A 23,927-nucleotide genomic window follows, 5' to 3' on the forward strand; every position below is an offset into this window, starting at 1 on the left:
GCAAAATTCAACACTAGAGTCTCAAAAAATTTAGACAGTATTCCTAACAAGCTCTATACTGTGCCACAGTTAGTCTTAAATAAAATGATCAAGTTCTTTGGTCCAATTTAATGTCTGGCCCGCATGCGTCTAAGGACCAGGAAATCACTTGGTCTGACCCTGCCAAGGCATTAGGGGTGAGTTAAATGTTTGACCAAATATAGCAGGCTAATTTTTAAGTTGGTAGTTTTGTATGGTCCATGAATGATGTTATAAATGTCTAAATGGCCCTTGGCAGAAAAGTTTCCTCACCCGGAAGAGCTGAATCAAAACAGAGCAAAACCAAACTGACAGAAACCAGCAATATCAAAATAGGTTTTAATAAGCCTATAAAATAATTTTTATGATTGATGTGAAGTACAATGAGACCAAAGAAATTACAAAACTCGGATTTTATGGTATCGAAATATACTGTGTACTGACAAACAAGAATATAACCTCTGGTGTGAGCTGGGCCCTCCCTGGAGAAGAAACCTGAGTTCCCCGAGATATGTGATCAGTTCTGGGGCCCCGCCAGCAGGCCAGGGATCCCAAGGCAGGTGCTGGGCGTGGAGGCCACGGGGGCATAGGCTACCAAGGAGACAGAACTGAACCTCACATCACCCTGCTTGGCCCCAGAGGATGACTGGTTAGCCAGAGACGGGTAAGATTCCTCAGGGAAGGAACAACCTAAGACAGGCACAGTCGCAGAGGGGCCATCAGGAGACAACTTGGGGATCATCAGAGGTGGGGCACAGACCCCCAACCTCCCAACCTTACAGGGGCCTGAACCCTCGCCCCGTCTGAGGGAGGTCTCCTGCTCCCATGGCTGCTTTGCTTCCCACGCCCAGTTCAGATCGGGACACAGGTGACAGACAGTGTGACTTGGCCCAGCTCAGATTGGGACCCAGGTAACAGACAGAGACCTGGCTGACAGCAGCTGCCCTATATCTAAATCCAGCCTAGCACCAGGAATGCTCAGGGCCTACTCAAGAATGCAAATAATCCTTTCCACTAATATCTACAGGGTAAACTAAGATTGATGGTAGAGTATTAAATTTGACAGTAAAATAATAATCAAGTTTTCAGATTAAATTAAATAGGCTAATTCAAATAAGTGAATATTCAAGAAAATTTAATTGTACTGGACAAAAAGCTGTTCCTAAAGTGTTAACTAAAATTTCTATTGGTAGTTCATCTCATGGTAAAATTCCTGAACATGCAATGAAACTAAAGCAGCCATATTTTTGTGCAAAAAATTAAAATTTAAAGTTATCAAGACTGAATTATAAAATTTACAAAAGCCTCCATGAATCAAAAAAGGGGGGATAGTAGGGTAATACCATGTAAGGAAAAATATCCTATAAGTAAATTACATCTAGAAAATTTTTACTTTACAAGATTAATTTTTATTTGTAATGACAACAGCAAAACACCCATGAAAAACACACATGGTGTCTAAATAAGACAAAGGAAAACCGTTTGGGCAAAAATAAAAAGGATCCCAAATCAATTATATAGAAAAGATTCCTTTATTAACTTTTGGTCGAGAATATGTTTGTATATTTTCAGAAAACAACTCCAAGACCATGTGGATTCCTGCAACAGAGAGGAATTGACAGGTTTGCTCCAACCAGGAAGACAAGAGGAGAAACAGTCCAGAGATGGGAGATGCTGACGACGCCTTGCCACGCTAGCAGTCAGCAGCTGTGCGTCGCAGCAGGTTGCCTAGGACCAAACCAGAGAGGGTCGGACCTGCATTGCCACCATGTGCCCACCATCCAGATATCATTGCTGACATGTACACTTAAGGAACTGTTTGACATTGAAACGGGGACTCAGAACTGTTGGACATTGAAATTGGGACTCAAACATTTTTTGTAATTATATGTTTATTCCTAGTCTGCAGAGGCAAGATTCTTTAAAGGAAAGAAAAGGGGAAAAAATAGATACAGAAGCAAAGAAGCATTGAACAGACTGTCGGGCTACAGCGGGAAGGCAGAGGAGGTTTTTTTTTTTTTTTTGGGGGGGGGGACCTGTAAGAGATCAACTGAAGGACTTGTGCGCATGCATATAAGCATAACCAATGGATAAAAGACACTGGGGGGGGGGGCAGGTAAAGGCATGTACTGGGGGGAAGGGGAGACTGGGGGGAGGTCAATGGGAAAAAAAAATGAGACATATGTACTACTATTTGTAATACTTCAAACAATTAAAAAAAATTTAAAAGAAAAAAAAAAAGAATATAACCTCTGTAGGATCTGGGCAGCTGGTGAAAACAATACTACAGGGATCCCACTTAAATTTCAAGCAGGCCCAATGAGTCACAGTTTAATGCAAGCCTGTTTGGGTGAGAAATAAAGAATGCCTCTTGTATTGGCACGATAATGAGGCTTCTGTTCACAGATGTGAAGTCTAAGAAAACTCGAGATTTTTCTCAATAATTCTTACTCCACCTTCCCTGCTGCAGCTGTCACTCAGGTGAGGTCCTTCTCTCCTAGATAACCCACGGGCCACCTTGGATAACCTGGCCTTGGATAACCAAGTAACTTGCCAATTGATTGAGAGCTGGCTTCTGCATCTCCAATCTGATCATGCATGTTCAACTTAAAATTAGTGCTGGCTTTCTAGAATCTACAAGAGTAAGTCCAATGTCCTCCAATGCTGACTCTACAATTACACCCTCAACTCTGACATCATTTACATTCCACACGTGCTTTAGTTCTCAGAACACTCCACAATCTGCAGAGCTTGAGCCTCCCCTGCCTTGCAAATAGTGGAATTCCTATAGTATTTCCAAAGGATGCCTACCCCCAACCCCTACAAAAATGAACTTGGATGAATAGAGCATTTCATTCAAGTCTGTCAAATTGTAAATATGTTATTAATAAATACCATAAACATGTTTATATACAACATAATTTTTAACATGTTATTTTAGAGAAAAGTTTTTTTAAAGGTGGAGGAAGGGACATATTTAAACTGAAAAGTCAGAAATTTTTGCAAGCCTGTTTGCATTTGAGAGAAAAGCTGTGGAAGCAATGATAAGGATCAATACTAAGACTCCTGACTGCTATAAACCATAATTCCCAAAAAAGTTTAGCCTGAAAGCCTATACCCTCATTAACCAGAGGAAGCTTATCGTATCCCTGTGTCTTTGTGGAGAGCTCAGCTGAGGGAATTCCAATCTCCTTGTGCAAATGGGAAGGAACTTGCTGGCAGAGGTCCCGGGCACACTGTTTACAAGTCCACAGTGGAAGAAGCTAGGAGAGACACAACAAACCCATTGCAATAAGGTGGTGTGTGTGGTCCCCTCCCTACTAGGTCATTCAGTTAGCTTGTTCAAGGAAACATGTAAATACTGCACTAACCAGGTGTGCACCTATGATAGTACTGTGCACATTGCCTGCCCCTTGACATTCCAAACCTAAGAGTTTTATCTTTAGACTTGAATACTCAGAATAAAACACTCCCCCGCATTCTGGTCAGCCCCTATTCTATCTTCCAGATTCCGCTCAGTCACAATGTGCACGAGGGGAGAAGCATCGGCTCCAATGGGCTTCTCACCCACCCTATCAGACTTCAACTATAGCACTACTGACAAAACATAATCTGCTTAACAAAGGCATCCACTCTGATGGCCACAAATTCTGACAGTCAGAAACTGCCTGACTCACTGTGTCAGTGAAGATGTATGACAGCTATTGGGAAGGACAAAGAGATGGGGCTCCAGAGAGAGTTGACTACCACAGCCTCTGCCAAGCTTTGTCTTTGGGGCTTACTGCAGAAACCTGGCCTATGGAAGACACACCACCGGGGAGGATTGTGTGGGTGCCAGGGGACAATCATAGTTCTCTAGGGCCCTGTAGAAATTGGGTCTTGGTTTGGTCAGTATCTAGCAGTCATGGATAATGCCTGCCTTTCTAGTCAGTGTGGCCATGGGATTTCAAGTGTCTTATTTTGTGGCAGGATTTTTGTGTGATTTTTTTTTTTTAATGAAAACTATTCCTGGGTTGCAATAAATTTTCTGAAGCCTCAGCAGGTGTTCGTATTAGCCATCAGGAAGGTCTCCAACTAGAAATACTTGTCCCTGTTTGCTCCTTCTCCCTGTCATCATTTAGCATTCTTGTCAAGTTGCTCAGCTTGGAGTTGTCTGTCAGACACTAGTGTCCCATGGTTATAGCTGGAAGAGCAGGACTCTCCTGATGATGCTTAATTAATAGCTTGAGGAGAAGGTCTTCTTTCCTACTGCCTAGGTAAACAGTCTGGGGAGAGCATGGACATCTCATTTCTATGTTTGTGGGTATCTGGTCCAGGTAAGATTGGGACTTAGGTAAGATTCCCCTCAAGACATCCTTAATGTTGATTAACTTCTAGCTAGTGTTGTGAGGCAAGTGCCAGAATTTGGAGATCTCAGTTCTTCTTGTCATGGCTTTTTATTCACCATGACTAATAAGCTTACTAATAAATCCTTGTCAAACTGTGTCTGTGTGTGTGTGTGTGTGTGTGTGTGTGTGTATTATATATATATATATATATATATATATATATATATATATATATATATATGAAACTGCCTGACTCAGTTTGCATTTTTCAACCTTCTATACCTTAGCAGAGTGGCTGGTATACACAGAACAGACATATGGTTATTGGTTTCCCACTTTAACTCTTTGGCCAACCACCAGTCATCTCAAAGTACACACTTTAACTATTTTCTAAGGTCCCTATTTCTTTCTCAAATTCTTGACAAGAAAAATGACTAAAGAGCTATTCTTTAAAGAACCCTGTAATGGGTTCTTTTATTACTGTCACTAGAATTTCCATCCTTTCATTCATCTTGCACATAAACATGACACTATTTTTCTAAATTATCTATGGACTTGCATTCAATTCTTTAGAGGATTAACATTACCTGCAGATCAAACTTCGAATTCTTTATCTTTCTAGACAATAAAGATTTTCTTTTTTTTTTTTAATAAATCTTTATTCAGATTATTACAATTGTTTCTCCTTTTTCCCCCCATAGCTCCCCTCCACCTGGTTCCCACCCCACCTTCTGCCCTTACCTCCCCCCCCACTGTCCTCATCCATAGGTGTATGATTTTTGTCCAGTCTCTTCCTGAACCCCCCATACTCCTTTCCCCCTGAGAATTATCATTCCACTCCCTTTCTATGCCCCTGATTCTATTATATTCACCAGATTATTCTGTTCCTCAGGTTTTTAATTCACTTGATTTTTAGGTTCACTTGTTGATAGATATGTATTTGTTGTTCATAATTTTTATCTTTACTTTTTTCTTCTTCCTCTTCTTTAAGAATACCTTTCAGCATTTCATATAATACTGGTTTGGTGGTGAAGAACCCCTTTAGCTTTTTCTTATCTGTGAAGCTCTTTATCTGCCCTTCAATTCTGAATGATAGCTTTGCTGGGTAGAATAATCTTGGTTGTAGGTTCTTGCTATTCATCACATTGAAAATTTCTTGCCACTCCCATCTGGCCTGCATAGTTTCTGTTGAGAAAACAGCTCACAGTCGTATGGGTGCTCCCTTGTAGGTAATTAACTGTTTTTCTCTTGCTGCTTTTAATATTCTCTCTTTGTCTTTTGCTCTTGGCATTTTAATTATGATGTGTCTTGGTGTGGTCCTCTTTGGATTCCTTTTGTTTGGGGTTCTGTGCGCTTCCTGGACTTGTAAGTCTATTTCTTTCACCAGGTGGGGGAAGTTTTCGGTCATTATTTCTTCAAATAGGTTTTCAGTATCTTGCTCTCTCTCTTCTTCTGGCACCCCCATAATTCTGATGTAGGTAAGCTTGAAGTTGTCCCAGAGTCTTCTAACACTATCTTCAACTTTTTGGATTTTTTTTTCTTTTTGCTTTTTCGGTTGAGTGTTTTTTGCTTCTTTGTATTTCAATTCTTTGACTTGATTCTTGTGTTCCTCTAGTCTGTTTTTGGGTCTCTGTATAATATTTTTTATTTCAGTCAGTGTATGTTTAATTTCTAGTTGGTCCTTTTTCATATCTTCGAGGGTCTCGTTATATTTATCGGCCTTTTCTAGGATATTCTTAAAAAGCCTTATAACCGTGGTTTTGAATTCTATATCCAGTCGTTTGTTTTCCTCCATTTCTTTCATTTGTGATCTGTTTCTTTGACGCCGCATTTTCACTGCTTCCCTGAGTTGGTAGGGTAGATTTGTGTGCTAGGTTTCCTATATGGCCCAGTGGGTCGGCCTCCCCAGTTAACCTGAGGTGGACACTCTTGGTGCACCCCTTTGTGGACTGTGTGTACAGCCTTGTTGTAATTAAGTCTTGATTGTTGTTGGTATCACTGGGAGGAATTGACCTCCAGGCCAGTTGGCTGTAAGGATCAGCTGTGTCTATGCTGGGAGAAGTTCGGTGCTGGAGACAGCCTTATAGGATTAGACTTGCCAAATTGCAATAGCCTCTGTGCTCAGCTTGGATGGGGTGGAGTCTCAGGGTGGAGCAGACAGTCTTGGCTTCCTGTCAGCCTTGCCCTTGCACACACGCGCGCGCCTCAGACCTCTGCCTTCCCCAGCTCCCGAGTCTCCGCCTGAGAGCCCAGACTCCCCCCACAAGAGTGTGGGTCCCCAGGGGCTCGCCTGGAGTCGGGGTTCAGTGCAGTCAGAACTGGGGCCCAGTGCAGTCAGGAGCCTCCGACTCCCTTCCACTAGGGAAAGCCTGTGGCAACCTCCGCAGCCTTTGTGCGCACTGGCACGCGCGCGCCTTCAGACCTCCGCCTTCCCCAGCTCCCGAGTCTCCGCCCGAGAGTCCAGATTCCCCCTACAAGAGCGTGGGTCCCCAGGGGCTCGCCTGGTACCGGGGTCCAGTGCAGTCAGAACTGGGGCTCAGTGTAGTCAGGAGCCTCCAACTCCCTTCCACTAGGGAAAGCCTGTGGCAACCTCCGCAGCCTTTGTGCGCACTGGCACGCACGCGCCTTCAGACCTCTGCCTTCCCCAGCTCCCGAGTCTCCGCCCGAGAGTCTAGACTCCCCCTGTAAGAGCGTGGGTCCCAGGGGCTCGCCCGGAACTGGGGTTCAGTGCAGTCAGAACTGGGGTTCAGTGCGGTCGGGGGCTTCCTTCCCCCTTCCGCCAGAGAAAGTCAGCCAGGCTCTCAGCCGCCCTTCCTGTCTGCGTGCACAAAGACCCTTTGCCGTACCTCCAATTCTCTGTGAGCTTTTCTCTTTCCTTCTAGTTGTAGAGTTTTCACTCAGTCAGCTTTCCTGTGGTTCTGGATGGTGTCCGTTCTGTCTTTTAGTTGTAGTTTTGAAATTGTTGTGCGAGACAGCAGTTTAGGTGCTTACCTATGCCGCCATCTTGGTTTCTCCAATAAAGATTTTCTGTATGTTGACCTCAACTGCCTTTCTAACACTGATAACAGCTGTGACCACTCTCCTTAGAACTCTTAGCTACCACTGTTTGAGTTCTTTGCTGACCCTCAGATTGCCGCTAAGAATCTACAAAAACCCTTTAATTTCAGTACCCTGGTCATGACAAAAAGAGTGTAGGACAATGACTGAGTTCATTGCCGGGTTAATGAAATGCTTTTGTGATTTACCCTGGGCAAGTCTTTGACCTTTTTAGTTAAACATCTCAAGCCTGACTGCAATAACAGTGCTGTCTTTCCTCGAATGTCTGTCCTGAGTACTTACATTTCTTTTACTGACGAGATATGGTTCTCAAGCCATATTTATGAGATCCCTGGGGTGGGACATTTTTTTCTGAATAAACAAAACAACAGTGTGATGTATATAAATGTGGAAATGTGTTATTTTTCCTTCCCATGGTAAGAGCATATTTGCATGTATTTACATTTCTCTATACCATGGAGAGCTGAATAGAATAAATAAAACACCCACTTGTGGAGGTTTGTTGTTGTGTGTGGTTTTTTTCTGTACATGATTTTACTCTATTATGTCTGCTGAAAATTAATTATTTAAAGAGAAAAATAAATATATTTATAAGCAAAATTATATAAAATCACAGCCTGTGTAAATAAATAACATGAATATTATAAAATCTACTGCAGGAGATTATGGTCTCCAAACCCTTCACACTGACAGGACATAAAGGTATTCTTAGGGAAAGGTATTCCTTTTGAATTATGGGGTTCATTGTAAATGCAAAGATGTATTATTTGCAATTTAGAACATCCCAAATACCTAGCATAGCATCTTCAACACCATTGGTAGTTAGTGCAAAATGAAAAATCAAAGAATGGTTTATATCATATTCAGAAACTATTAGCTACTTGGAAGTAGAGTTTGAAAGGTTATTATAATTTATTTTATATAAATGTTGTCCACAGAGCTAAATGAATGCTTGGTAGATAAATGAGAAATTTCAAATCTGCATGCTTTGTCTATCCTCCTCCAAAAACACCAGATATTTTTAAACTCTGGCTAAAGATTCTTTCACTTAGGAAGAATATACCATATTCATGGATTGTTAAAGTCAACATCATTAAAATGTCCATACACTTCCCAAACAATCTAAAGATTCAATGCAATTCCTATTACCAACAGCATATTTCACAGATCTAGAACAAATACTCCAAAAATTTATATGGAACCAAAAGAGACCCCAAATAGCCACAATAATCTTGAGAAAGAAGAACAAAGTTGATGGGATCACAATACCAGATATCAAGTTAGATTACAAAGCTACTGTAATGAAAACTGCCTGGTACTGGCACAAGAGTAGACATATAGATCAGTGGAACAGAACAGAGAACCTAGAAATCGACCCAAGTCATTATGTTCAATTAATATTTGACAGAGGAGGCAAGAACATTCAATGGAGTCAAAACAGTCTCTTCAATAAATGGTGCTGGGAAAATTGGACAGGTATATGCAAAAAAATGAAACTAGACCACCAATTTACATCATACACAAGAATAAACTCAAAATGGATAAAAGACTTAAATGTAAGTCATGAAACCATAAAAATCCTAGATAAAACCTCAGGTAGCAAAATCTCAGACATTTCTTATAGCAGTGTTTTCACCAATACATCTCCTAGGGCAGTGGTCAGCAAACTGCGGCTCGCGACCGCGGTTTGCCGCTCTGTTGATGAACGAGTTTGCCGACCACTGACCTAGACTCTCGATTCCAATAATTACAGGCTGTTGTTGTTCCTTGTGATCAAGCCCCTATCCCAGAGGTCGGCAAACTCATTAGTCAACAGAGCAGCAAACCACGGCTCACGAGGGAAACAAAGGAGAAAATAAACAAATGGGACTTTATCAAAATAAAAAGCTTCTGCACAGTAAAAGAAACCATCCTCAAAATGAAAAGGGAACCCAATGTATGGGAGAACAGATTTGTCAATGATTCATCTGCTGAGTTAATTTCTAAAATATAAAAGGAACTAATACAACTTAACAAAAGGAAGACAAACAATCCAATTAAAAAATAGGCAAAGGACCTAAATAGACACTTCTCCAAAGTGGACATACAAATGGCCAAGAGACATATGAAAAAAATGCTCAAAGTCACTGATCATCAGAGAGATGCAAATTATAATGACAATGAGGTATCACCTCACACCTGTCAGAGTGTCTATCATCAACAAATCAACAAATGACAAGTGCTGGTGAGGATGTGAAAAAAGGGAACCCTAGCATTCTGCTGGTGGGAATGCAGACTGGTGCAGCCACTATGAAAGACAATATGAAGTTTCCTCAAAAAACTAAAAATCAAACTGCCATCCCAGGGATCCCACTTCTAGGAATATATCCAAATAATTCCAAAACACCAATCAGAAAGAATATATGAACCCCTATGTTCATAGCAGCACAATTTATAATAGCTAAGATCAGGAAAGAGCCCAAGTGCCCATCAGTAGATGAGCTGATAAAAAAGATGTATATTTACACCATGGAATACTATGCAGCTGCAAAAACAAGCATCTCTTACCCTTTCAGACAGTATGGAGAGAACTGGAGAGTATGATGCTAAGCACAATAAGCCAATCAGAGAAAGATAAGTATCACATGATCTCACTCATATGTGGAATCTAATGAACAAAATAAACTGATGAACAAAAAAGATCCAGAGACACAGAAACATGGAACAGACTGATAAATTAAAGGGAAGTGGGGTAGGGGGATGGGTGGGGAAAAGATTAACCAGGGAACTTACGTGTATACTAGAGGCCCAGTGCAAGAAAATTCGTGAACTGGTGCAGGGGGTGGGGGAGAGGGTTCCCTCAGCCCGGCCTGCACCCTCTCACAGCCCAGGACCCCTTGCAGTCCACCTGCCGGCTTAGGCCTGTTCCTGAGAGCTCCCAGGCTGCCAGAGGGATGTCTGACAGCACGACCCCCCAGGGAGCAGGCCTTAGCCACAGTCGGACATCCTTAGTGCTGCTAAGGAGACCGGAAAGGCTTCTGCCACCACTGCTGTACTCACAGCAATCAACCCGGCTTGTGGCTGAGCAGAGCTTCCCCTGTGGGAGCGCACTGACCACCAGGAGGCAGCTCCTGCATTGAGTGTCTGCTCCCTGGTGGTCAGTGCCCATCATAGCGACTGGTTGTTCCTGATAGTCCTGCCGTTAGGGTCAATTTGCATATTACCCTTTTATTATATAGGATATACATAGCCCATGGACACAGACAATAGTTGTAGGCCTGAGGGGGTCAATGGGGATAAGAGGAGGGGGACATATGTAATAAAGATTAATTTTAAAAAATTCACATACATGATGCTCTACTAAAGTTAGATATTTAGAATGTTAAGAATGTTTACAGCACTAAACAATATTTTTCCCGTTCTGTGGAAACTGGCTTATGAGGTACCAGGACATGGAACCTGTAGCCTCTTACTTAGTCATTCCCACCACTAAGCCAGTGGAGAAGAGACAGATAATTTTCCAAACTTTTCTGCAAACAGACTGGCTTCGGTTAAGAGGTAACTGGTTCCAGAAGATTAGTATTTCTGCATGTGGTCATTTTTAAATATCCTATCTTGCATCATCATAATTCATTTTTACTCAACAATATTTCTTGCTTTGCTTCAGCCATAATGTAAGTCTTTGCTGCATATTCTTGTCCAAAGTGATAAATGAAACTCTTGGTCTCCATGTCTGGATGGATTAGATTCTGCTGTTGGAAGTACTTTAGGGGCATTCTTTCCCCAGAATTTAGGGGTATAAACTCTCTTCATTTTTTTTTTTATTAACCAATGGATAATCAGTGGCTATCAGACTGGTGTAGTGCAATCTTCAGTTTTTTACAATCTGAAGCAATAGAAATAGTTTATGCTAATTACCCCCTTATTCTGGGAGAACAGACAACATTCTGATTGCCAATTTTGCACTTAGTCATTAACATTCTGGTTTCTAGATATGCACTGGACCATTTTAGAATGCGGAATGAGAATGTTAAAACTGTTACTGCTGTTCTGACTGGTGTGACTCAGTGTTTGGATCATCGACACATGCACCAAAGGGTCTCAGGTTCACTTCCCCACCAAGGGCATGTACCTTGGTTGCAGATTCAATCCTCGGACACAACCAATTGATATGTCTCTCTCACATAGATGTTTCTCTCTCTTTCCACCCCCTCCCAGAGACTCTCTCTAAAAATGAATGGAAAAAAATATCCTTGGGTGAGAATTCACACACACACACACACACACACACACACACACACACACACACACAACTGTTACTGCAGTGACATTGATTACCTAAAGCTTATTTCTTGCCATGTAGTAAGTTTGCTTCAGGTAATACATTTGTATAAAATAATTGATTACCTCATCATCCTCAGGTTCACCTTAAAATTATAAGCAAATGTATTGCATATTCATGAACATCATAGTAAACTGAGTGCAATATAGGATAAAATACATGTTCAATTATAATTTCCTCTTTATGAAATAATTTTATTTATATGTATGCTTTAAAAACAGAATTTTGGGGGGTCAATTATATAGGAATCTAAAATTTCTAATAAAAATGGATGATGAAACAGAATTAAAATTTAATCAGTCTATTTGAATTCAGATAGTCCCATTTCTAATGTGCATCAAAATAACTTGATCCAGCTGGTCCAGACTGGGAATTACATATATTCACATATATGTAGAGAGGAGAAGGTACATAGTACCTCCAGGAAAGAAGCTGGTACCATCTGATTTTTACTCTATGCATCTTTTAGTGCACCACCTGCTGTTCTGAACCAGCACTTTTACCATGGAATGCTAAGTTGAACTACTTGGAAAACAAACGCCTATGGAAATAGAAAGACAACTTCTACCTTCAACTATTAAGACAGGAAAAAGATGGACAGTGAATACTATAGGTTTCCATCTTCTCTGACGTAAATCGAACTTTTTGAGATTCCTCACACACACACACAATCAAAAGTCTTTCTATGTATATATTCTCTTCTCAGGATCACTTACTTGCCACTGGAAATATATTAATTTGATATGCAAACCCTCATGATGAACAGTAACATCATTCTAGCTCTTCAGTCATGACTCAAACTATAATTTCATCATACCTTTAAAATGTAGATACTATTAACACTGTGGATAATCATAATTACAGATGTAGGTATTTTAATATGTAATATGTATCTTGCTAAGGAATACTCAAAATAAGGAGAAATTTTATAATCTACTCAACATTTTCAGGATGTTTTCTTATATGTGTATTACTCTTACAAAAGTCCTCAAGATATACTTTCCTCCTCCCTCTGCAATTTCTGTATCTTCGCAATGCAATAACTCAAAATGAAAAGTCCTTTCACACAAGGTCAGCGTTCCTCTGCAAAGGAGCTCCACCCCAGCTATATCTGTAATTCTCTGCATTAATAAAAAATCTTATCTGGCAAGTGAGCCATCCAACTGAGATTCTTAGTAGCACATAATCTTACCCCCTGTCCCAGGGCATATAAAAGCATGCTTTTCCCCCAGCAGGGATGGCTTAGGCTGCCACAGCCTGTGAGGCAGTAAGCTTTTTATATTCTTCACAGTATGTCCAGAATCACTTCAAACCACTGGCCTCATCTATTTTCTCTTGTTGCACAGCACTATAAAAGAGATTGCTGGTTTCTAAGAAGAAGGGAAAACAGAGATGTGATTTCCTCTTTTGAAGGCATCTCCAAAATGATCTAGGAATAGCCTGCTAGTTCACATCAGGCCCAGAAATCATTTTTTTCCCTCCTTGCTTCCTTGTGATACTTGGCTCACCCAACATTTATTCCAGAACATGGATCATAAGTGAGAGAAGGCCTCATGGATACAAGCTGCAATTTCATTATTTAAAAAATCACATTATTCCATTTTCTGAAATGATATAAACAATCATTACAAAAACAATCTATTTGGAATAGGTGCATTAAAGCCTTTATAGACTGAAATTAATTATGCCATGGTTACCTGTACATCTGTCTCCTCTGTTAGACCAGAGGCTATTTGCGGTCATGAACTTAGTCACCAAATCACCGCATCATGACAGAGAAGAGGTACGATCTAAAAGTAAACTGACTGGAATAAGATCCCTAGAAGCTTCCACAGTATGTCTAAGGGGAGGAAGTCTGCCTTTGGAACTCTGAAGTGAACTGTGGACTTATCTTGGAGTAATACACCCCTCAGAGAGGACAAGGCACACGATGTCTATCTCGGGACTAGAGAGGTTGGAGCACATCTCCTCTTTTTTCTCTCCATCAAGGCACAGAGCCAACAGTGGTGAGCTGGATTGTACAACTCACCTCCCTGTTGGATCCCATTACTAAAAACATAGATACTACTCTCACTGGCTCCCTAGAATAGGGAAAGTTTAAACCTCTGCTAGCAAGCACTTCGACATGTAAGTTGTACACCCTTTAATTCAAGTTTCTAACATTAAGAGAATTCTTCTAAAATGAAAATTCTTCTAAAATGTCCAAAAGAAACAATGCTATGGTGAGTCCATGAACTTTAGCCATAAACTGTAACTATTTACTTTAAGAGATTTTAAAAATATTGTGTAATTCTAAAACCATATTATTCCATGAAATTTATTACAAGATCAAAAGATCACAACATATTATATAAAATATATTTAATATATTTTCTCTTATCCTATATTCTTAAAAATATATTATATAAATACATAAATGCATTATATAAAATATGATACAGATCACAAGACTGTGATCTGTATACAATAATCATCATTATATGACTATTAATACCACCCCTACAACAGTTACATTTTCATTAAGGAATTTATATGTTGCAGGCACTGAGGCAAGTGCATTAACTAATAACTTGCTGGTAGACATAGATTATTATTCTAACACTAGAGGCCCGGAGCATGAAATTCATGCACTGGGGCGGGGCGGGGGGGGGGGGGAATCCCACAACCCAGCCTGCACCCTCTCCAATCTGGGACCCCTCAGGGGATGTCCAACTGCCAGTTTATCCCCGATCCCTCTCACAATCTGGGACTGCTGGCTCCCAACTGCCTGCCTGCCTGCATGCCTGACTGCCCCTAACCACTTCTGCCTGCCAGCCTGATCACCCCCTAACCACTCCCTGCCAATCTGATCAATGCCTAACTGCTCCCCTGCTGGCCCAATTGCCCCAAAATGTCCTCCCCTGCCAGCCCAATCGCCCCCACTGCCCTCCCCTGCTTGTCCAGGTGCCCACAACTGCCTTCCCCTGCTGGGCCAGTCGCCCCCAACTGCCCTCCCCTGCAGGCCTGATTTTGCCCCAAACTGCCCTCCCCTGCCGGCCCAGTCGCCCCAACTTCTCTCCCCTGCAGGCCTGGTCCCCCCCACTGCCCTCCCCTGCAGGCCTGGTCACCCCCAACTGCCCTCCCCTGCAGGCCTGGTCACCCTCAACTGCCCTCCCCTGCCGGCCTGGTCACCCCCAACTGCCCTTCCCTGCAGTCCCGGTCCCCCCCAACTGCCCTCACTTGCTGGCCTGGTCGCCCCCAACTGCCCTCCCCTGCTGGCCATCTTGTGGCGGCCATCTTGTGACCACATGGGGGTGGCCATCTTGTGCGAGGGCATGACAGTCAATTTGCATATTGCCTCTTTATTATATAGGATATGAGAAAAATGAAGCAAGAATAACTTTAATAGCTTTCTACTGTCATGGAGCTAGAAAGAGTGCCAGGCCTATCTCAAGTACTTGAACATCTAACCTCTAATTACAATGTATTGGAAACTGATACTTTTAATAATAAACATTCATTATTACAATTGGTAGAGACCACAAAGATGCTAAGCATGTGTACATGTGACACTTGTCACAGAAGAAGTGATATGACATCCAGAATGCTACTAAGAAGATCCCTTCAAAGAGCCTACATGCCAGTTAAGTTTTGCCATGATGTCCTTTAGAATTTGCATTGATGTTATTGGAAATACATTTATTCATTCAACAAATATTTATTGAATAAATGAAATAATAAAAAAATTCAAGCCAATACACATTTAAGAAAAATGACATGAATTTTAGAGAGTAAAGGGGGCAAACAGAATGCTAATCAAATAACCCAGGTGTAAATTATAAAGTTCTGAACTAAAATAGTAGCAGTAAGACTAGAAAGAACAAAGTGGACATAAGAGATACCTGTAACCAACTTTTAAGGGATAGTAGAGCAAAATAAGGTTTCTGTTAGGTGGATGGATGGCAGTGCCAAAGAACGACATAGAAAATAAAGAATGAGAAAATGAGATTTTGTGAGAAAGATGGTGAATCTTGTTTCAGGCAGTGAAATGAAATTCCTCTGGCCTGCCAGTAAGAGGTAGAAATATGACTTTGGAGTTTCTGATGAGAGGTATAAATTAGGGAGTTAATGGCACAGAGTGTAACTGAATTCCAGGGAAACAAGATGAAAGGCAGGTATGACAAAGATAAAAGTGAGGATGGAGACCACCAGAGTTTGATAGGTAAGGAGGGGATGCAGGATAAATAGGGCTACTTCTTCTACAGTCAATACTGATAAAACATGTCTAGTGCCAGTTTATCTTTGATCAAGTCCTACTATTCTTTGCTCTCTTGGGAAACTGAGAAGGTTGAGTGTGTCTGGGTTGTCACCATAGTTCAAACACCATCAAGTTTACACTGCATCCATAAATATGCAGCAGGGACTCACAATTTCAACCTTTGTGAGGACACACTTTAAACTGAGTGAGCTTATAAAACAGTATTTCGATTTGCTTAAATACTAAGAAGTACTTGCCCTTTTATTTTATACTAGAGGCCCAGTGCACAGATTCGTGCACTAGTGGGGTCCCTCGGCCTGGCTTGCAGGGATTGGGCCAAAACTGGCTCTCTGACATCCCCCGAGGGGTCCCAGATTGCGAGAGCGTGCAGGCCAGGCCGAGGGACCCCACCAGTGCACAATTGGGGCCAGGGAGGGACTGTGGGAGGGCTCTAGGGCATGTCCGGCTCATCTTGCCCAGTCCTGATCAGCCAAACCCCAGCAGCAAGCTAACCTACCGGTCAGAGCATCTGCCCCCTGGTGGTCAGTGCACGTCACAGCTATCAGTGGAACGCTCAAATGGTCGAATGGTCGCTTAGGCTTTTATATATATATATATTGTTATGAGTCATGTCAGAAAAAGATTACATCATTCTATAGTTACAGCATATTTGAAACAGTGAACATAAGTTGTAAGTAAACTTTTTATTTTGGGATAATTTTAGATTTAGTAAAAAGTTGCAAAGATAGTACACAGATAGCACCAGTTTCCACCAATGTCAATAGCTTAAATAATTATGGTATACTTGTCACAATTAAGACTGACAGTGGAGCCAAAGCAATCAGACAAGAAAAAGAAATAAAAGGCACCAAAATTGGAGAGGAAGAAGTAAAACTTTCATCATTTGCAGATGATATACTACATGTGAAGAACCCCCCAAAATTCCACCAAAATCTATTAGAACTTACAAATGAATTCGGTAAAGCAGCAGAATACAAAATCAACAGTCAGAAATTGGTTGCATTTTCATACACTAACTAGAGGCATGGTGCATGGGTTTCGTGCACTGGTGGGGAGCGTGGCCTGTGGGGATAGGCTAGCTGTGGGAGCACTGCTCATCCCAGTCAGCTGAGCGGCTGTGGGCCTGCCCTCTGCCAAGCTGCTCCTGCTGCAGAGAGCAGTCACTCATCCCACTCAGTCGAGCAGTGCTCCCACTGTGGGAGCACACTGACCACCAGGGGGCAGACACTCAACGCTTAATGTAATTAACCCAAATATTAGTAAATAGTGGATATAAATATTCTAAAACTCATAGTATTTAGAGATATATAAATGTACTGTATCTGAGAAATGCCATGTATGAATCTAATAGAAAAACTAATATTCCTTACCAAAATGCTAACAGTCAATAGCTGAGAACTCCAATTCAGATATAAATACACAGAACCTAGCTAATATATATATATCACAATTCAATATTTTCTCAGGCCATTAAGAGAATAGAAGAGGACAAAGGGGGATAATGGTGGTGGAAAAAGACTTGACTTTGGGTGGTGAGCACATGATGTAGTGTGCAGATGATGCATTAAAGAATTTTGCATTTAAAATCTGTATGGTTTTATTAACCAATGTCACCCCAATGAATCCAATAAAAAGTGTTAATCTCATTAAAAAACACTCAAAAAAGAATAGGAAGAGAATTAAATGTAATATGTCATAATCCTATAGACTTTTTTACTATTTAATTCATCATTAATACTTTGTATATGTATAAATAAAATTCAGGCATTTGTTTTCATTCAGAATACTTATTCTGCATACTGCATCACTTAATTAAACATTGCTTGAAAAAATAAACATGACATAAAAGGGCTAAATTATATTGAAGTTTTAGTAAATAAAACTAAGATGAGTTTAAAAATTATAAAACACAGTTTGAAAACAATGGCAACTTTTCTGTTCAAATTTTGTTTACTATGAAGTCTGTGTTTAAAATAACAGAAATAGAAGTATCTAATCATATTTTCATAATCATTGTCATATAATACTAGGAAATACCCTAAAGACATTGTTATTTTTAACCTATTTTATAAACTAGATTTATTTCTGCTTTATCCTAAACAATGTACACCTTACATTTTTAAAAACTTGGAGAAATAACTTTTAATTTCCCCCCTGAATCCCAGGGTTTAGGTCTTGGGTGTGTATCACAGCATCAGAAAATATATGTGCTTCTTGAAGAGCCAGCTGTCAGTCATATCAGATGGCATCCTGAAAGTGTATCGCTCACGACTCAGTTATAGATAAACGGTATGAGGTACATGGAAGCAAAGCATTACAAAGTCAGACGTGTCAAACTTTCTGCAGAAGAATAAAAATTGGGGATGAGCAGGTTTAAAATAAATAAGATAATATAATTTAGGGAAATCTTTCTTTTTAAGCAATGTGTGCTAGAGAGTAAAGGCCCTTAGGATAAGGGCAGGTCCTAATCCAAATTGTATAAAGTTCTACCATGTTACACTGCATATTCACATATTAAATACTACTTAATTCAATTGACTTGTATTATAATTAACATTTTTAAAGAATGTGCTAATAAGATCAGATATTACTATAAAATACAGACACTTTGACTACAAATTCATACTAAAAACTTCAGTGGAAAAGCATATGTGCATGGTAATCTGATCAGATTTATTATGTGGGTAAGGGTAAAGGATATTTGGAACAGTTTTAAAAGCCCTCCTGATGATCTTAGCTGAGGGTGGACGATGTGTGGAGAGGAACCTATTTGTTCCCTTTCTACTCTTTCTAACCATGCTTTTCTCCTGCTAGTACATGAAATGAATTGCAACCTTGTACTTCCAGGTTAAATGTTAACTCAGGTGGAAGCTCAAGATGCTCTTTGGTCAGATTTAATACAACCACCTCTTTCAGTCTGATTGGGAGCTATCTGGGAAGGTTTTCACTGGGAGTGGTACAGCCTTCAGTTTATCTAACTATGCTTTTAAAAGCACCAAAGTAACCACACTGCTCATTCTCCACCTTTAAACCCTTCAGACATCTGCCACTGGCTCACTGCAGTGCTATCCATCCTCTGTGCACAGGGTACTCCCTGAACATGCCTTCCTGTGGCCATCTAACTACTATTCTTTATTCCGTCTCAGCTTCTCTCAAAAGCCTTTCTCCAACTGTATCCCAGTCTCCTCTCCTGCACGTTCCCATGGTGCTAACACGGACCCCACATGCCCAGAGCTCCTTTTATATGCCAAGTGCTGCTGTTCAGTCATGAGGACAACATATGCAAAAACACGTTAACATGGGGGAGAAGGGAAAAAGAATATGGAATATTTTAGCAACAAAGAGAAAGAGTTGTACAAGATGAGGCTGGAAAACACCTTAACCCAGAGCATGCCAGAGGCCTATGGAAGCCAAGAGGCACACTGCTCATTTCCTCCAGAAACAACTTGATGTTGGGCTGTGAGCAGAACAGTGGGCTATGAGTAGGACAGCAGGTTGGTTGTGAGCAGGGCAGTTGGCTAAGACCTTTAGGATGCTACATGACATGCCACCAAGGCCAACCTCCTCCAGGGCAGCCTCCAGTCCATGGCTAAGCACAGTGGAGCTGGCCCCTTCTCTCCAATGCAGTAGTCCTCTTACAGGTCCTCTTGCTTCAGTCCCCCAACCTGATTACCGTCTTCGCCAGTTTGAGGCTCTCTCTGGAGTTTGGTCTTATTCAGTGTGAGATATGCTTATTTGTTTTGAGATTCTATGAGTGAACACTGTACTATGGATACTATCTATTAGACACAACAAATGAGACTCACATAATTGCATTCCCAGCTTTCAATAACTTCATAAGTCTGGGGAAATTGAAACAGTTGTGAAGTTTTTTTCTGTAAGAAACTCAAAAGATCAGCTATGTCTGGATGAAGCAGATAACTCCCAATGGGCTGTGTTCAGTTTTCATTAAACAAATATTTAATTATAACAATTTATTGCTGGAAGCAGCACAATACATTTGGTATAGTTCAAGCTACAACAGAGATGAGAATGTTTGCTCAATTACTTTTGTTGAGTTCCCACAGTGAACAACTTGCCATTTAAGACAGTTAACAAGGCTTTTCTTCAAAGGAAGAAAAGGATCTACTGCCTCAAATTAGGATATATATTTATTTGATAAACTTTTGCAAGGGAGTAGGTATCCATTAGGGATGCCTCTCCAACACCTACCCTGTCCTGCCCACGTGTATCAGCCAGGTAGTCTGATTATATGAACATGGATGGATCCCACTCCCTGCTCCAGCCTGAGACAATCAGGATATTCATTCTCCTTTGCCAAAACCAAGAGTGACCTAATGGATGTCTCTGCCTTCTTAATTCCCCTGGATGTGAAGGGGTAAATTGCTGCTAGTGGCAGCTACTGGAGACAATCAAGGAAATCAGACTAAAGACAAAGCCTGCACAGTGAAGCCAAGACCTTCGAAGAAGCAGACCTGAGCTGCTTTCCTACCTGATCACTGAAGCCAGGGTGAAATGCATCTCCTGTTACTCATACTATCGAAAGTGTTCTGCCCTGGCTGGTGTGGCTAAGTAGACTGAGCATGGTCCCATGTACTAGGAGGTTGCTGGTTCAATTCCTGGTCAAGGCATATGCCTGGGTTTCAGAAACAATCCGCAGTAGGGGGCATACTGAAGGCAGCAGATCGATGTTTCACTCTCACATCAATGTTTCTCTCTCCCTCTCCTTTCCTCTCTAAGAATCAATAAAGTATTCTTAAAATAATAATAGTAAAGTTATCTCTCTTTAAAAAATATTTTTTTATTGATTTCAGAGAGGAAAGGAAAGGGAGAGAGAAATAGAACCATCAACGATGAGAGAGAATTATTGATTGGCTGCCTCCTGCATCCCTCACTGGGGATCGAGCCGGCAACCCGGGCATGTGTCCTGACTGGGAATCAAACTATGACCTACTGGCTCATAGGTCAATGCTCAACCATGGAGCCAAGCCAGCCAGGCTAAAATTATTTTTTTTTAAAAAGTGTTTTAACACTCAAGGGTGCTTTCCTAATTTTCTTAGTTTAAAATTACACATTTGATCATGCATCTCAGCTTACCTTCTTGTCCCTGACAAAAAAATTACAGTAAATCGTCATTCAATGGATCAGGCCCAGTTTCTTGATCCTCACTAAAAACAGACTTAAAAATTTTTGCATACCATTTCAACAAGTACCAAAAAGTATTGTAAAATATAATAAAATATAAACATGTGTATTATCTAATTAGTGGGATTAACACTTGCTGCTAGATGAAAGTCCTTATTGAATACTTAAATATCCACAAATGAAAAGCAGCAGATTCTTTTCTGATTAAAAAGAGTTGCTATTCAATTTGTTTATGTGAGAGTTCACAATGATGACCTGTGGGTCAAATCTATGCTACATTTGTTTGCTTTGCTGACAAATATTTAAACACACATCTATCCTATATAATAAAAGAGTAATATGCAAATTAACCATCACTCTGCTACACCCACAAGCCACGCCCACAAGCCAATCAGGAGCGAATAGGCAAATAAACCCAACCAAGATGGCTACGGCCACAGAGAGCACGAGGGAGGCTTGGGTTTCCCCGGCAATGGAGGAAGCACAGCTTTCCGCCTGCCCTTGCCAGCCTAGGCCTCCACTCAAGGCTACAAAGTTTCAATGATAGAAGATACATAAACCCAAACAGAAATGGCGGCAGCCACGGAGCTGGAAAGAGCAGGAGGCTAGGGTTGCCCCTGGCGATGGAGGAAGCCAAGCTTTCCACACACCCTAGCCAGCCCAGGCCTCTGCTTAAGGCTACAAAGTTTCAATTATAGAAGATACATAAATCCCCCCAAAAATGGCTGCCACCACGGAGCAAGCAGAAGGCTTGGCTCCGCTCCAGGCTACAAAGTTTCAATTGTAGAAGATAAATAAACCCCAGATACCAGGGCCTCTGCTTGGGTCGCCAGGGGGCGTGGACGGCCTGCAAACCACCACAGGCCCCTCGCCCAGGCCGCCCCACGCCCCAAGGGAACCCCCACCCTGATCCAGGACACCCTTCAGGGCAAACCAGCTGGCCCCCACCCGTGCACCAGGCCTCTATCCTATCTAATAAAAGAGTAATATGCAAATTGACCACCACTCCAACACACAAGATGGCTGCCACCATGTGGTTAAAGATCCTGCCCCCATGTGGACACATGATGTCCACCACAAGATGGCCAGCAAGGGAGGGCAGTTGGAAGAAACCAGGCCTGCAAGGGAGGGGAGTTGTGGGCGATCAGGCCAGCAGGGGAGGGTAGCTGGGAGGGACCAGGCCTGCAAGGGAGGGCAGTTGGGGGCGATCAAGCCTGCAGGGGAGGGCAGTTGGGGGGGACCAGGCCTGCAGGGGAGGGCAGTTAGGGGTGACCAGGCCTGCAGGGGAGGGCAGTTAGGGGCAAACAGGCTGGCAGGGGAGCAGTTAGGCATCAATCAGGTTGGCAGGGGAGTGGTTAGGGGGTGATCAGGCTGGCAGGCAGAAGCGGTTAGGGGCAATCAGGAAGGCAGGCAAGCGAGCAGTTGGGAGCCAGCAGTCCTGGATTGTGATAGGGATGTCCCACTGACCGTTTAGGCCTGATCATACTTGGATCGGGCTTAAACGGGCAGTCGGACATCCCTTGAGGGGTCCCAGATTGGAGAGGGTGCAGGCTGGGCTGAGTGACAACCCCCCCATGCATGAATTTCGTGCACCGGGCCTCTAGTATATATATAAAAAGGCAGCTACTGTACGGCCATAATGACCTAACAACCAGTCGCTACCAGCGGCCCCTCCCCCTGCCGCCTGCCCCTGACTGGACTCTCCCATCCTGATCAAGAGTGGGGCCTGCTGCCAAATGCCTCCCCTCCCCCCCACCTGCCAGCCGCACCCCCGATCAGCGTACCCCACCACGATAGGCCCGCAGCCCCACCCCCTGGCCGGCCCACCCGATTGCACCACCCCACCCCAATAGAAGACGGGGCTGAACAGTCAACCTCCTGAAGCCCCTCCCTCTGGCTATCCCACCCCTGATCACACCACCCACCCCAATAGGGTGTGGGGATGGCCAGCCAACCTCCTGCAGACCCTCCCCTAGCCAGCCATGACCCCAAGGCCCCCACCACCCTAATCGGCCCGCAACCACTCCCCCTGGCCAGCTCCACCCCTGATCACCACCCTACCTCAATAGGGGGTGGGGCTGGCCGGCCAACCTCCTGCAGTCCCTCCCCACAGCCAGCCCCACTCCTGCTCACCCCCCCATCCCATCTCCTGCAGCCCCTCTCCCCACCCGGCTTCACCCCAGATTGGCCCCCCGACCCCAATCAGGGGAAGGGCTGGCTGGCCAACCAACCACCCATGGCCCCTCCCCCAGGCCACTGGCCCCAGATCAGCACCCCTCACCCAACCCATTCGGAAGCGGGACCGGCCAGCCCACTGCCCACAGCCCCTCCCCATGGCTGGCCCCACCCCAACCGGCCCCCCAACCCCAATCAGGGGCGGGGCCTGCCAGCCAATTGCCCACGGCCCCTTTCCCCAGCCAACCTGGCCTTGATTGGGTCCAGATCCAGGTGGGCTGGCTGGCTGGCCAACCTCCCCACATCTCCTCCTCCCAACAGGCCCAGCCCCAATCCACCCTGATTGGGGCCAGGTTGGACGGACCTCACCTGTGCACGAATTTGTGCACTGGGCCTCTAATAACATATATAAACAAAAAAATCATATAGCTCTGTATGGTAATAAGCAACCAAAGGTGAAAAGCAGCTTCTCACTTTAGGCTAAAAATGAGCAGCCAGTTTTTTATTGTTTTTCTTTCAGTTTATCTTTATTATTGAAAATATTACAGATGTCCCCCTTTTTTCCCGCACTGACCCCCTCCACATCACATCTCCCCCCACCCCCGGCCTTTACCACACTATTGTC

At 42.7% G+C, this 23,927-nt stretch overlaps 1 protein-coding gene across 4 annotated transcripts in view; it reads right to left on the reverse strand.

Annotated features, from left to right (window-relative positions):
- The window catches only part of TPK1 (thiamin pyrophosphokinase 1), a 291,293-nt gene that overhangs the window by 114,254 nt on the left and 153,112 nt on the right, over nucleotides 1-23,927 (reverse strand). The window lies entirely within an intron of this gene.

The sequence above is a fragment of the Plecotus auritus genome (assembly GCF_963455305.1).
Source record: "Plecotus auritus genome assembly, chromosome: 4".
Lineage (NCBI taxonomy): Eukaryota > Metazoa > Chordata > Mammalia > Chiroptera > Vespertilionidae > Plecotus > Plecotus auritus.